We start from the raw sequence: 13824 nt of genomic DNA on the forward strand, positions 1-13824 counted from the left end.
CTGAAAGACACCTTGCATTGAGTGGGAGATAGTAATAGGACAAGAGAATTGGTGACGCACACTTGTTGAGGACAAGTGGGAGATTGTTGGAAAATGTGTCCTCAACAATAGTGCGATCACATGATTTAAATATCATTATTAAATCTCATTTTAAGAATACATGTGGGATGTAATATTTTACAGTCAACTGGTCCACACATATCGGTAATGATTGGCTGACTAGAGTTTGACATTACTGTCTGTGGACAACGGGGGCCACGGGGGCGCTTGGGAAACAAGCGTTTGCATTTTGTATGGAGTCGCCACCAATTTTTATGGGAAATTGGAACCGTTCGAATACCTCGTCTCATGTCAAGACACAAAGTGGTGACATGAACACTAAGCAATCGTTACCCTTAGCATTCTATGTCTAGAATGACTCTCGTGGATGCCAATGAACACGGGTGTTCACAGATATCTGGAGTAAGGGGTGAGGGTACGTATTAGGAATCTCTTTTGATCGAACACCTAATCCCGCCCGCCTCGATAGCGGCCTCTACTAATGATTAGGGAAGTTATTCGTACTTGATATATCGTCGGCTATATGCATGTAATGCAACATCCATTGTTTTAATCCTAGCATGTGAGAATTAATACTAAGTTGGTTGACACGTAATTAGCATACATTTGGGTCGAAATAGGATTTAATGTTGATTACATCTGAAAACATACAAGCAATAAAAGGAATACAATAATTATAAATTACAATAATTACATTGGGTTAGGCGATTTATGTCGAAAATACCTTTAAAACGGATAATTTGAGAAAAAGGAATAAAAGAAAGAATTACGACAAAAACAGAAGGTGATAATACGAATACTAGTCAATTAATACGTAGCTAATTAAACTAGGTCAAGGCAGAAACGGAGTTCAGGGACAGAATTCAGCCAGAACGCGCAGCAGAAGTCGCGTCCTTTGAATAAAGCGCAGCAGACGCTGCGTCTGTTCCTTGGCTCAGTTCTAGCTGTGAAGCCGTAATTGCAAGCCGTTAATGTTAATTGGTGATTTTAATGATCGATTAAATTATTTACTCGGATGAAAGTGATTAATATGTTAATTAACATATGAAGGGGTCATGAAAGCAGTAAAACATGGATGAGACGGAATTAAACGGATTAATACATGATGGAATAATGACAGAAGTGAAAAATATTAATGAGTCAAACAAATTAATTGAATTGAATAATTTAGATGTGATGGATTAATGACGAATATGCGACGAATACGACAAAAGACAGATGAAAACTATATCAAAGATGAATTCCAGAAACCCAATATTGATGAATTGAATCTCTACAACCCGGAATTGAATTTAATGACGAAAACCCGCAAATATTGGATTATAAGGGATTTAAGTCGGATTTGTGATGATTAAAACATATTAATGATGAGTAATGAATATACATGTGAATTATATGCTATCATGATGATGAATTAACAAACAAACGAAGCAAATAAAAGAACTTGACGAATAACAGAGGACGGACGAAGAAGAAGAAAGGAAGCGAGAATGCGGCGGCCTCACGAAGAGGCGCAGCAGAATCTGCGCTCCTTCAAGAGGCGCGGCGATTCTTTGCGTCCTTTCTCGACGGTTATCTACTGGAAATCCGTAAAAAGAGGTTTTAAAGCATGGTTTTAGAAATCGGTTTTAATGGTACTTTCGACATAAACCTTACAATTGATTACAATAAATAAATACAATAAATAAAAGAGAGATTACACCCTCAGACTTACATGTTGACGAAACGAGAAGGACTAAGATATCGATTAGTGATGCTCGACGCGAATGCAAAGAAAGTGCCCTCGTAAGAGGAAAACGATTAATTTAATTAAGTTGATTGATGTGTAGTTGGTCAAATTGGTCGGTCATGCAACGGGGAGGCTGGTAGTCAGAAGGATCCGAGCTTACGTGGTCGAAAGTTCAAGCACGTAGACGCCAAAAAGTAAGAACAAAGTCTAGAATGCAAAGGGAGAAGAGAAGGGCGGACACTCGCGTGAGAAATATGAGGAGCGAAGGCTCCTATTTATACTAATCACGTGAAGGAATTAGGGTTTCGGAAACTCTTTGGAAGTGAATCTCGGAAAGATATGAAAAAAAAATACGAGAAATATGCAGAAAAGGGCCTGGGAAGAGGCGCAGCAGCCACTGCGTCTCTTGGAAGAGGCGCAATGCCTGCTGCGTCTGTTCCCAAGGGGTTTCCTCCTGCTGAAGAAAGATTTCCGTGTTTGAGTTATGGTAGGACGGAAATAATCCGGTTTTCCTTAATATCTAAAGTGAATATTACGGGAAATTGCTTGCCAAAAGATAAGATTTATGAATTATGGAATAGAAATATCAGGAACATTCCAGAACATTCTGACTCGGGATTTAACGGTTATCAGAAAATGGAGACGGTTTTAGGCCCGGACTCCAAATGTACTCTAATTACTATCAAAACGACCGTATCGGGACGCAGATGACAACTAAGAGGTAGACATTAATATTTGAGCAATCACTTGACGATAATCTTACGAATTGTCACAAATCGTTCCGCGTACCAAACATGCGGCCCAATCATCACCGGGTGGTTTGCGGGAGGTGCAGAAACGAGGTGCATACAGAGCCCCCACTTTGACTGAGGCTTGGACAAGACGAAAGTCAAAGTATAGCCATCAGGTCAATCGAAGATTACAACCTGACGACTATGGCGACGCGAGGCGGCTCAAGGGGTCTGAACCAAGGACCTGTCGTCGGGAACATTTTAGAGTCTGTCGACTATCGGGGAGGGTCGTTTAAAGTCTATTAGACTACGTAAGGAGGCTCGCCAGCCATAAGAAGAGATCATACCTGAGACTTCTTTCTCGAGATGCTTCCGGAGGTGCGTAGGAGCTAAGGGTAAGCGTAGGAGCTAAGGGTAAGCGTAGGAGCTAAGGGTAAGACCTAAAAGATATATAAGGATTGTGCTAGGGTGTGGGACCTAAAGGAAAGCATCGGCGGGAGTGAGGCCTAAAGTAAGTTCAACTTAAGGGTAACTAAAGCTTGGGTATAGGAACTCTATTGGTTTGGGAACTTCTGGAGAACGACACCTTTGTCGCACTCCGCGGGGAAATAAGAAACACTGTGAGTAGCAGGACACAGGCGGGAACTGCTGAGGGGAAACTGCTGGGGTAGTCTTTGGGAAATAGTTGCAAGTAGCAGGACACAAGCGGGAACTGCTGAAGGGAAATCTGCTTAGGTAGATCGTCAATCCTTATGTCTTGAGAGAGACAGTACGTCCGCTTACTCTCGCTAGAGACACGATCGGGACTTATTCTTCTTGTCACGAGAGGGAAAGTGTATCCGCTTACTCTCGCTGGAGACATAGTGAAGGTGTGTTGAATTCTTGTGAAAGAACCAATGCTCGTTGCGACAAGCAGAAGGTCTTAGAAGGAATAAATAATACGCAACAGTCTGTTGCGGGCTTGGAAATGCGGGCCGGAACGAGAGAAAATCGTCAACGGACCAAAAGAACGGAAATAGCATCGAGGAAGAGGCGCACCAAAGATGGGCCCACAAATAACGAATTCATAACGAATTTTTGAAAATCCGTATGGAGGGAACAAAAAGGAAGAGGCGCAGCAAGAGCTGCGTCTCTTGGAAGAGGCGCAGCGCCTGCTGCGTCTATTCCCCAAGTTGGCTTTCCTGCGTAAAAACGCGAAAATCAGGAGGCTTTATTCATTTTATTCGAAACACAAATCACTCATTTCTCTCTCAAATCTTCACCATTTCCGCCAAGGTTTGATTCAAAAGCTCGCATTTAACATGACTAATCGAGGTATGTGTCTCAATCTTGCATTAATCATCTATATTTGTCTAATTTTGAGCCGAAAAATCTAGGGTTTATGACCCATTTGATCGAAAATTTGGGGCTTTTCCCCCAAATGAATTTGCCTTGTCAAATTGACACTGGAAATGGATAGTAGGTAATGTTAGGAACATAACCATGTATTTGCTTCGAATTTTCATCAAGTTTTGAGCCTTTGAGTGAAATTTGAGACGGTTTCTGGTGAATCAATCAGAAATTGCTTCGAAAATAGCCTTAGGATTGCCCATTTGCGATGAAACTTGATATTTGGGATCCTTGAATGATGGGTAAACTTTCTACCATCTCGGAATTTTGGTTTGTGACGGCTTTTTCAGGATACTTTTCTAGGGCATAATCGCCATTATAGCGAAATGCTGTCGAAATTTCGACTCGAACCCGAAACTAGTCTTCAAATTAGGCTTGACTTGACCCAGTTTATCATATGAGTGATCGGGTTGGTGGGAATATGGCCAAGGATGGCGGAAAAAGAGCGGTTTCAGGGCTTCCGAAGGCTCGAAAATCCCTTAACCAAGGCTTGTCGTCATGTGACGCGGCCTGAATTTGCTTTAATGTTGCAGGTGATGAGGCTTCTACTTCTGGGAGAGCTCCCATGGAGATCGACGCTGCTACTGTCGAGGAGGCTTTAGAGCGAGGCCTTCACCGCGGTGATGGTCGCCGGAGACGAGGCTCACGAGGAGGAGGCCGTCGAGGAGGAGGAGGCCCCGAGACGGACCAACGTCGGACGAGGAGGTCGTCACCGAGAGGGCTCCCGCGTGGGCTGAGACTTGGGAGAACATGCACCTGGTGTGGGCTGCAGAGGGTCACCTGTCCTACAGGACGGTGAAGAGTCTGGTAAATAGGAATTCACTATTCATTACTCATCCTCTTTCATTCTTTTACCCAAATTTCTTTCAAATTTCATCCAAAACTAAAGATAGCTTTGTTTTAAATCATAATAGGAGGCCGGGAACATCATGTCGTTCTCGGGGTACACGACAGCGATGGAGCACTACGAGCGGCTGTCGGCGGAGGAGAGGGCCATGATCGAGCGCGGAGCGTTCGGTCCTTTGGTTCAGGTCTGGAGGGATATCGCGAAGAGGAAGTTGCGGGCTAACCTTAGCCTGGTCCGCGCTTTCTTGGACCGATTCTGGGATACGACTTCCACGTTTCACATGCCTTTCGGTGAGGTGGGAGTCACTTTGGAGGATTACGGCATGATTTCTGGTCTGCCGTGTGGGACCGAAGAGGTGGTGTGGCCGGAGGCTGCCATGAGGGCGGACTCGGCCAAGGCGAGGAGTTTGATCGGTTGGAACTTGTCGCCGAAGGCTGTCACAGTGCCGGGTTTGATACCCAGTTCTTACGTTCGAGACTACTTTGCGGGGAAGACCCCTGCGCTGGTGACGATTGATGGGAGGGAGACGGCTCCTCCTCCTGTCTGGTGAGCGGGGGCTCGTCTCGTGGCTCTGGTGGTTTCTGTCTTCGATTTATCTCGGAGACAAGGGCGAGAGGTTGTCGACGAAGCTTCTTCCCTTCCTTTCTGACCTGATTTCCCTAGGACGTTGGGACTGGGTCACTGCTGGTTTTGCGGTCCTCATCCGCTTCATGAGGGCCATGGTTCGTCCGGAGTTGATGGAGAAGGGGACTTCTCCTGGTGCTGTCGGACCCGGACTACTGCTGGAGGTATGAACCTACCTTTAGACCAAAATAAATTCTTTTCTTTGTCCAATCATGAAAGATCGTCATTGATTATTCTACTTTACAGGTGTGGGTGTACTCCTACTTCCCGAGCCTTGCGCCGAAGAGGACGGAGCCGCTGGAGAGGGCCTATCCCGTGGTGAGGGATTAGGTGATGTGCCGGACGAAGAGCAAGCCTTCTTCTCACAACGTCTACCGGCGGGACGTGAACGCTCTTCAGCTGAGCAGCGTGAGCATCCCACTTATATTTGCTCGTGCTTCTTATATTTGCTTTTAATTGATCGTAGGAATGATCCCTGTTTTATCTTGTCGCAGTGGGTGCCCAGACCTTGGGCGGAGTATGCTGGAGCGCCTCCTTTCGTGGCTGAGGTCCTTCGACCTAGGAGCTCGGGCCGGCTGCTGTTGAGGACGTCGATGGGTCCTGTGTGGTACTTGGGCGAGCGCTTGGCTCGCCAGTGCTCACGGGGCGTGTTGACGGTTCCCGTCGATCCTCCCAGGACTTGGCTGGTGCCAGTGGTGACACCCTTCTTCTTCCTGGCGAGGACTACTCGGCGTTCCTTTACGAGAGACTGGCGTACTGGCCGGTGGTGGTGAGTATCTTTTTATTTTTCCTTTTGACTTGATTTTGAGATTCATGATGAAAGATCATCGATTAATGAGAACTGTTTGTCTTTGCAGGAGGTCGAGGCGGCGGGCATCGAGCCCCCAGAGTACCCCGAGACCCTTGAGTACACTGACGCGACCGGGAGGACGAGGATCTCCGAGCTGCGTGACTTTGACGTAGCTGTGACGGATGCTGGCCTGGATGACTGGCAGCATCTGATTCGGAGGGTGAGCTTTTAACTTGTATAACCTTTGTGTAAGAACACATTTGATTGAGTTTGTTCAATTTTTGATGACTTCCTTTTGAAAACGTAGGTTGCGCCGGCTCGGTTTGTGGCGTTGTGGAGGGTGGCCAACCGGCTGCGAGCTACTGCCGTCGAGGCACTTGTCGGCGGTCGAGGTCGTCAGGTATGAACCGTACACCTATTTCCTTTTTGATTTTTTGATTTTTTCTCTAGTTTTGCTTGAATTGATTGACATGAGCCAATTTTCTTGTTTACAGGGTGACCGCGAGCTGGAGCGTGAGTTGACCCAGTCTCGGGAGGAGACAGCTCGCGTGTTGAGGGAGCTCGAGGTTCGGGATGCCGAGATCACCGCTCTCTTGGCGAGGGTTGCAGAGTTGGAGGGCTCCCAGCAGTAGTTTCGTGTAGCTTTTGTCGTATTTTGCATATTTGTACATTTGGACTACCATTTCGAACATTTTTGGACTTTGTTTGGGGCTCGAGCCCCCAGTTTGTACATTTCCCCTGTTTGGTATATATATGACGGCCTGAGTGCCTTTGCTGCTGGGTTGTGTTGCTTGTATCTGCAGGTTAGTTTTGAACAGGTTTGGTAGATGACGGTTTACGCCGTCATGCTGCCGAAATTTACATAGGAAAACACGCAAAGCATACATTTTTATATACATATGGCCTTAATTAGCGCAAAATGAGAGACTCGAAAGAACGCGAAAAAATGCAAAAATTTGTCGGAAATGACCGGACGGTAGAGAGGGTTACCCCCTAAAAAAACAAGAAAAAAGAGAAATCTATAAGTTTAGAAATGAAATTAAATAATAGAAATCAATATATACAAGTTGAAATTAAAATGAAAATTATTTCTTAAAATGAAGATACGCAAGTGTGATATAATGGCAGAAATGTCGATGTCGCCTCGAAATGCGTGCCCGTGAAATTAGGAAACTTGAAACATGGTAATCTTCCCGTATTTACCAAAATAATAACCCGTAGGAATAGGAAATTATTCGTTATGGAATTAGGAAAGATCCAACGCGGAAAATCACAGAAGTGAAGCTCAGGAAGAGGCGCAGCATGAGCTGCGTCCCTTTGAAGAGGCGCAGCAGGTGCTGCGCCTGTTCCCAGGTTGCTCCGTCCTGACGGATTTTTGGAAACAGCAATTAGTATAAATAGAAACGTCGATGGAGCTTTTATTCACACAAATCTTCCGTCTATTCTTCGTCTAATTACACAAAATCCTTCAAAATAAATTTTCTCATCATGAATACTTTAGAGATCCGCTTGAAGGAATGGACCAATGAATTTTCAAATATGGAGAAGCATGATATGGGCTCTTATAACTTTGGATCGTTGTTGAGTTTGAAACTCATCAAGGTTGTGAAACCGTTCTTGGATGCTTGCCTTGACTACTGGGACCCAAATTATCATGTTTTTGCGTTCCCTGGAGGTGATATTTGTCCTTTTCCTGAAGAAATTGCTGCTATTGGTGGATGGGACCCCGAACATTTGCCTGCCATCCCTTCTACTTCTCAAGGGTATAAGAGCAAATTTAGAGATTTGCTCGGATTGACTAGACTTGAGGTGGACCGTCTAGTTACCCCAAAAGGTGTGAGAATGTTGGACTTCATAGATCGATTTATCAACAGGGCCGACCCCACCGTTTCTCATGTTGCTAGGCGGAGGGCATTTGGCTTTTGCTTGTTGCATGTGTATGTCTTCCAAGGGCATGTTGATGAAGACTTGAGAGGTGATCCTCGTCTTTTGGGCCTTGTTAAGCAGATGGAGCTGCGCAGGAGCCCAACTTGCTTATGCTTAGGAGAGATTATATTGGGTTTGGATAATAGGAAATCCAACCGTGATTTGCCGTTCTTGGGGAGTCCCGTCATTTTGCAGGTAAAAAGACACCTTTTTTTTTTTTTTTTTTTTTTTTTTTTTTTTTTTTTTTTTTTTTTCGGTTTTTTTTTTTTTTTTTTAATACCTGCTTTTGGTAGGTTTGGCTCATGGAACGGCTCCGATTGATCGAGCCCCCAGTTCATGCACTTTCCTATCATGCCCGTTCGATCGCGATGAGGACAAGGTTGTACATGGTGGACTTCACCCGGGTCTGTGATTATTGGGAGAACAAGCTGAAGAGTGATAATGGCCCGTTGATCAGGTGGGTCGTGCCGTGGTGGCTGTAATACCCCGTATTTTTATATAATAAATTAAATGGATATTATTATATATTAATTATTATACATTTTATATTACTAATTATATCGGGTTAATTGTTGAGTTGATAATTACGGAAATTATTTTAATTAACTCGCGTTGTATCGATATAAGTTAATTAAGACGGGTTTATATAGGATTCGAAATGTGAGCTAACCATTTGAGTTACCCAATAACACAACTCGGCCCAATTAACCCTAAGCCCAACTAACCCTAATTAACCCTAAACACTAACCCTAATAGTACCCTAATCACTACAAACTCCCTCCCTCAACCCGCCTCCCTCAACCCGCCTCCCTCCTTTCACCAGCTCCAACTTCGATATTCACGCATAGAGAGAGAGAGAGAGAGTGAGAGCTGGATGTTGACGGCGCGGCAAGGAAGCCTTAGGGTGGTTGGCGACGACCGGGAGTGGCCCCTGGTGGTTGTTGTAGTGGCGGAAAGGTAAGCATTTCACATTTCTCCTCTGTTTTCATCTATTATGTCGGGTTTTTGGTTGGGGTTGCGTGTCTTAGGGAGGGGACAAGGGTGGTTGGTGTCGGGGTAATGGTGTTGGGTGGTCTGAGTCGCCCCTATTGGTGGCGGTCAGGTGGGCTTTAGGTGGTAGTGGTGGCAGAGATAGGCGACATTGACAGGGGGTAGCAAACGGGTAAGCAGGGGGATTTGCATACGGGTTTAGATGGGTATGTTTGGGGTGGCACCACCGTGGACTAGGGGGAGGTCGAGACGATGGTGCCACGGTGTCTGGGTTTGTGGGCTGACGGCGAGCAGGTAGGTGGTGGTTTGGCAGAGGTTGAGTGATAGCTGCGGTGGTTGTGAATCTAGGAAATAGGGCGGTTGGTGATGCTCGGCGGTGAACCAGGCCTACTGATGGCCCTGGTTCGACTCGCCGGCGGCAGTCGACCAGGGTGGGGTTGGTTGTCGGTGGTGGGGTTGAAGCGGGTAGCACGGCTGGTGGTGGTCGCGGTGGTTCAGGCGATGTGTGGTGAGTTTGGGTGAGAGTGAAGGTGCGTGTGTTTAGTCGGGTTGGATTCGTTTTCTTTATTATTTAAATTATCGTGTTTAGTAGTTAAATTAACTTCCGAGTTATTTAAAGACGGATTTTCATAATTTAATCGTTATATTTCGTAATGGGTCGTATTCTTAATTAATTAATCTAATCCCGAGTTATTTAAATAATTAAAGACGGGTTTAAGTCGGGTTGTGAGTTGTCCAATATTTGATTCGGGTTTTTCTTAATCGAATGATTCGTTTAATCTTTTAATTATCATATTGGTCATTTAATTTAATTCCCGAGTCATTTGAATAAATTCTTCCCGAGTCAATTAAATAATTTATTTAATTTAATTCCCGAGTTGATTAAAATAATTAGAGATGGATTTTGAGTCGGGACTGGTTAAAGTGGAAAGTTACTATATCGGGAAAGTTTCTTTTTTGGGGAGATTTCTATATTTAGTAGTTAGTAATTATAAATATTATAATTGTTTTAGGTGACGGATTCGTGAAGGATCGATAATCAAATTCATTGCTTTACTTTCTGGACTGCTTGACTGCTTAATTGGAATTGCTGGCACTTGAGGTAGGGAAATACACTTACTCTATAATCGTTGTTGAATTGTGTTGATTGGATTCCTGGTTGTTGATTTACGTTATCATTTATATTCGGAAAGGTGATTGACTGAATTTATCGTATTGAGTATGATATCACAACATCGGGTAACTGGCATGACTTTATGATTTATCGATTCGATGATTTATATACATATTGCATTGCATTAATTATTGTTGAGCATTTCATATGCATTGGAGTTGGAGGAGGATGTGGTGGTGACGATGTTGAGATACGATGTGATGTTGTGATAAGGCCCGGGCGGGTTCTGCGGGAGACTGCCCGGTGTCCTCAAATGTTGAGTGGTATATCGACGACGTCGATTGTTGTGTCTCGCCGGGATCGGTATGGCCGGGCGTACGGGGATATGAGATATGAGATTGAGTTGAGATGGAGATGGAGGTGACGGAGTATCATGCATATCATATTTATTGTTTCATTGTTTTCCCTACTCAACCTCGTGGTTGACCCTGTGTATTCGTGAACACCTGTGATGAACCGTTTTATGGGGAGCAGACTTGACAGGTTTAAGAGATAGGACGGGAGCTTAATGGGCGTGAGACACTGGATCAGACGACTTAGTAGCTAGATCATCATCTAGAAGACTTTCACTTTTATTTATGTCAGTTCTTGTAATTTGAGTTGAAAAGAGGATTTGTAATAATTAAGTTAAAATATAATATAAATTGCCTTGGAGTTTAATTTGTTATTCACTACCTCGGGAAACCGAGATGGTAACAGTTCGTTTTATTAGGGAATGTCTTGACGAGGACTTCTTTTATAAACCGGGGTGTTACAAAGTGGTATCAGAGCGAACGATCCTCAGGCCTAAACCAATGAGCCCAATGAACATAGGAAGAGTCTAAATAAAATGAACCCCGGGATAGAACTGTTAGGAGCACACTAAGGTATGGTATGAGTTAGGGGCCCCCTCACACCGAACCTGTGACCCTCTCAGTTGAACCGGAAACCACGAGTGTATACGAGAGAAAGGGTAGAATAGTTGCTTGAGGATGAACAAGAAATTCATATATCGTTGCCTAAGTGTTAATTGATTGATACATTGATTATTGCAGGACAACGCTACGGTAAGTAATTTGTATGAATGATGTGTTGATAGTACTACTATGACTAAGTAATATGCGGTTATGTGATCCCAAAGCCATGTTAGTATAGCCTTGTGATAGTAATAAGAAACACGATAGAATTTCATATCTTTAGTCATCACAATCGTGATTTAGATGTAATGAGTAGATCGAGATGCGAAGGGATTCTATGGGGTATATGTTTACGTAAGTACAGTGTGAGATCTAAGTTGGTATGGGTTAGTATCGATAGTATGGTTGTAAGAGTTTGGAACATAGAAAATGAATGACTTAGTGATAAAACTCGTTCTGGTTGGTGTTACCCTTTAATTGACCTTACTGCCATTTCTTTTCTGTTATTTGCCTATCGATGAAAATTTTATGAGAGATAGCCCCGTGAGTTAGTGTTCATTTGACATTGGTTTCATGCTTATATGATATACGGATTAGGAGTAATAAATATTTTAGTAAGCTGTGGTTAGGAAGTTCCTGTGCAGTGACGTTTTGACCAACGATTTTGTAAAAATTCTCATTTAAATTGTATTAATAATTTTCGCATAATTCCAACTCCATCGATCATAAAATTCGCATATGTTTTCAAATTGATAAGTCCCTAAAAATCTGGATGTCTCAATATTAAATAATAAGTTTAGCAAACTGAGTTGTAAAATTCTTTAAAAATGGAATTCTTGTGCTTTAAACCTAATTCTTTTTCCCTGTGTTTTTAATCTCCGTGTTTTATAAAAGTAATATGAATCAAGTTTTAATCGAACGGTTATTTGTTCGTGGTCTTTGGAAATTACAACGTGAATCAAAACATTTAAAATGTGCGTCTATGTTGAATTTTCATACGATTGTTTGATTAAATTAAGAGCCTCGGTAAGGTGAATTTATAATGTTTTATATGACGATAGTAGCACGCATGTTCAGTAGTTATGTATCTTAACAAGTGATAAATTTAAAACTTAATCGATAACATGGTTGGCATGATAGTATGAGTAAAATTGGATAGCTTAATTTGATTTTAATCGAGGGTGAAATGTTTATACGAGTCCGGTTGTTTGCATATTTTATATACATTTGGCATGTTGTAATATCTCTGGTGTGTTCATCATATTTGCATAGTGGTCGGATATATATAAATATAAAACTATATTGTCACATCTTAGTAAAAATTGATGGTATTAAAAGTAATTTGATGGTTCTAATATACTCGCATGAATATTATAATAATTATGTTTAAATGTTTACACATGGATGGTAGTAATGATCGTGTCTAAATGTCCACCCATGTAGGATGTCATCTGAGTTTTAAAGACTTTCATGTGAGTTGTGTGCCTAAAGTTATACTTATTACTTTCATTGCATTAAATTATTTCAATTGAACCTAAAACCTATAACATGATAATAAACCGTGTTGTTATTCATTATTGAATATGTTTGTTATTATATCGTCATAAAATGCTAAAGTGATTCTTACAATTGTATGGGCTTGATATAGAGGAAACTGTTTGATGTAGCACGACATTTGACATATCTATATTCTCGAGTCGTTACTATCAATTATACTTTAATAAAGATTGTTTATGATAATTATATTAGCAATTATAATGGGATAACGCTTTTGATGATTCACATGATATGCATTGGTTTAAATGATAGTCGTTATAGTTACGTTTAATTGAGCCGTGAATATAACTGAGTAAAGAAGTGCAACTAAAATCCTGATGATTGATGTAATAATCGTTCATTAGTAAAGATAGGACTGAAATGAATAAGATGAACCTGTAAATTACGATATATGAGTCGACACCTAAGCTGGTTTTGTTTAAGGGAATTAAATTAAGTTTATCTGATTTTGAGTTTCGTAGTAAGCTGTAAATGGATTCTATGGACGGCTCTGTTATAAGATTATGTTAAGAAAAATTATTCACCATCCAGTATGAAAGTAAAAGTTTTAAAAATGAAGTCAAATTTTGTCATGTGAGTATAAATTCGGAATGAGATTTCCAGCCAGTGTCTGGTTGAATGGTTTCAGGATAATTGCTAGTCTGGGGGAATGAAACTAGAACGGAGTCACAAGTGGTGGGTTAATTTAGTCATGTTGTTCGTGCATGTAACGAATTGGTGGGTTGTGGTTAGTTACGAATGTCAAAACGGGAAATGTAATGTGGTGATTTAAGTGAGTTGTGTGTCAACATGGTATGTTAATATTAGCATGATATGTAAGGAACACTTGTAAAATGTGTGTAGTTAAATACATTTAATCTTGTATGTCATGGTGTTGAGAGCAGTCTAAATATATTTAAAACCAAGAACGAAATTTTATGCATGATAGTCTTGTATGTTAACTTTCCAATATCGTTGTTTAATCGCTCGTTTGACTCGACCAATAAGTTTGTAAAAATTTGCCAATCAAGGTGCTTTCGTCATTCATGAATAAATACCAAACCCTTTTGCTATGAGGATTAAAAATATTTCTAGGCTGATAAATACTGCGAACTGGTTGTCTTCATTTTAT

Source organism: Silene latifolia, chromosome 10, assembly GCF_048544455.1.
Source record: "Silene latifolia isolate original U9 population chromosome 10, ASM4854445v1, whole genome shotgun sequence".
In the NCBI taxonomy this organism is placed as follows: Eukaryota; Viridiplantae; Streptophyta; class Magnoliopsida; order Caryophyllales; family Caryophyllaceae; genus Silene; species Silene latifolia.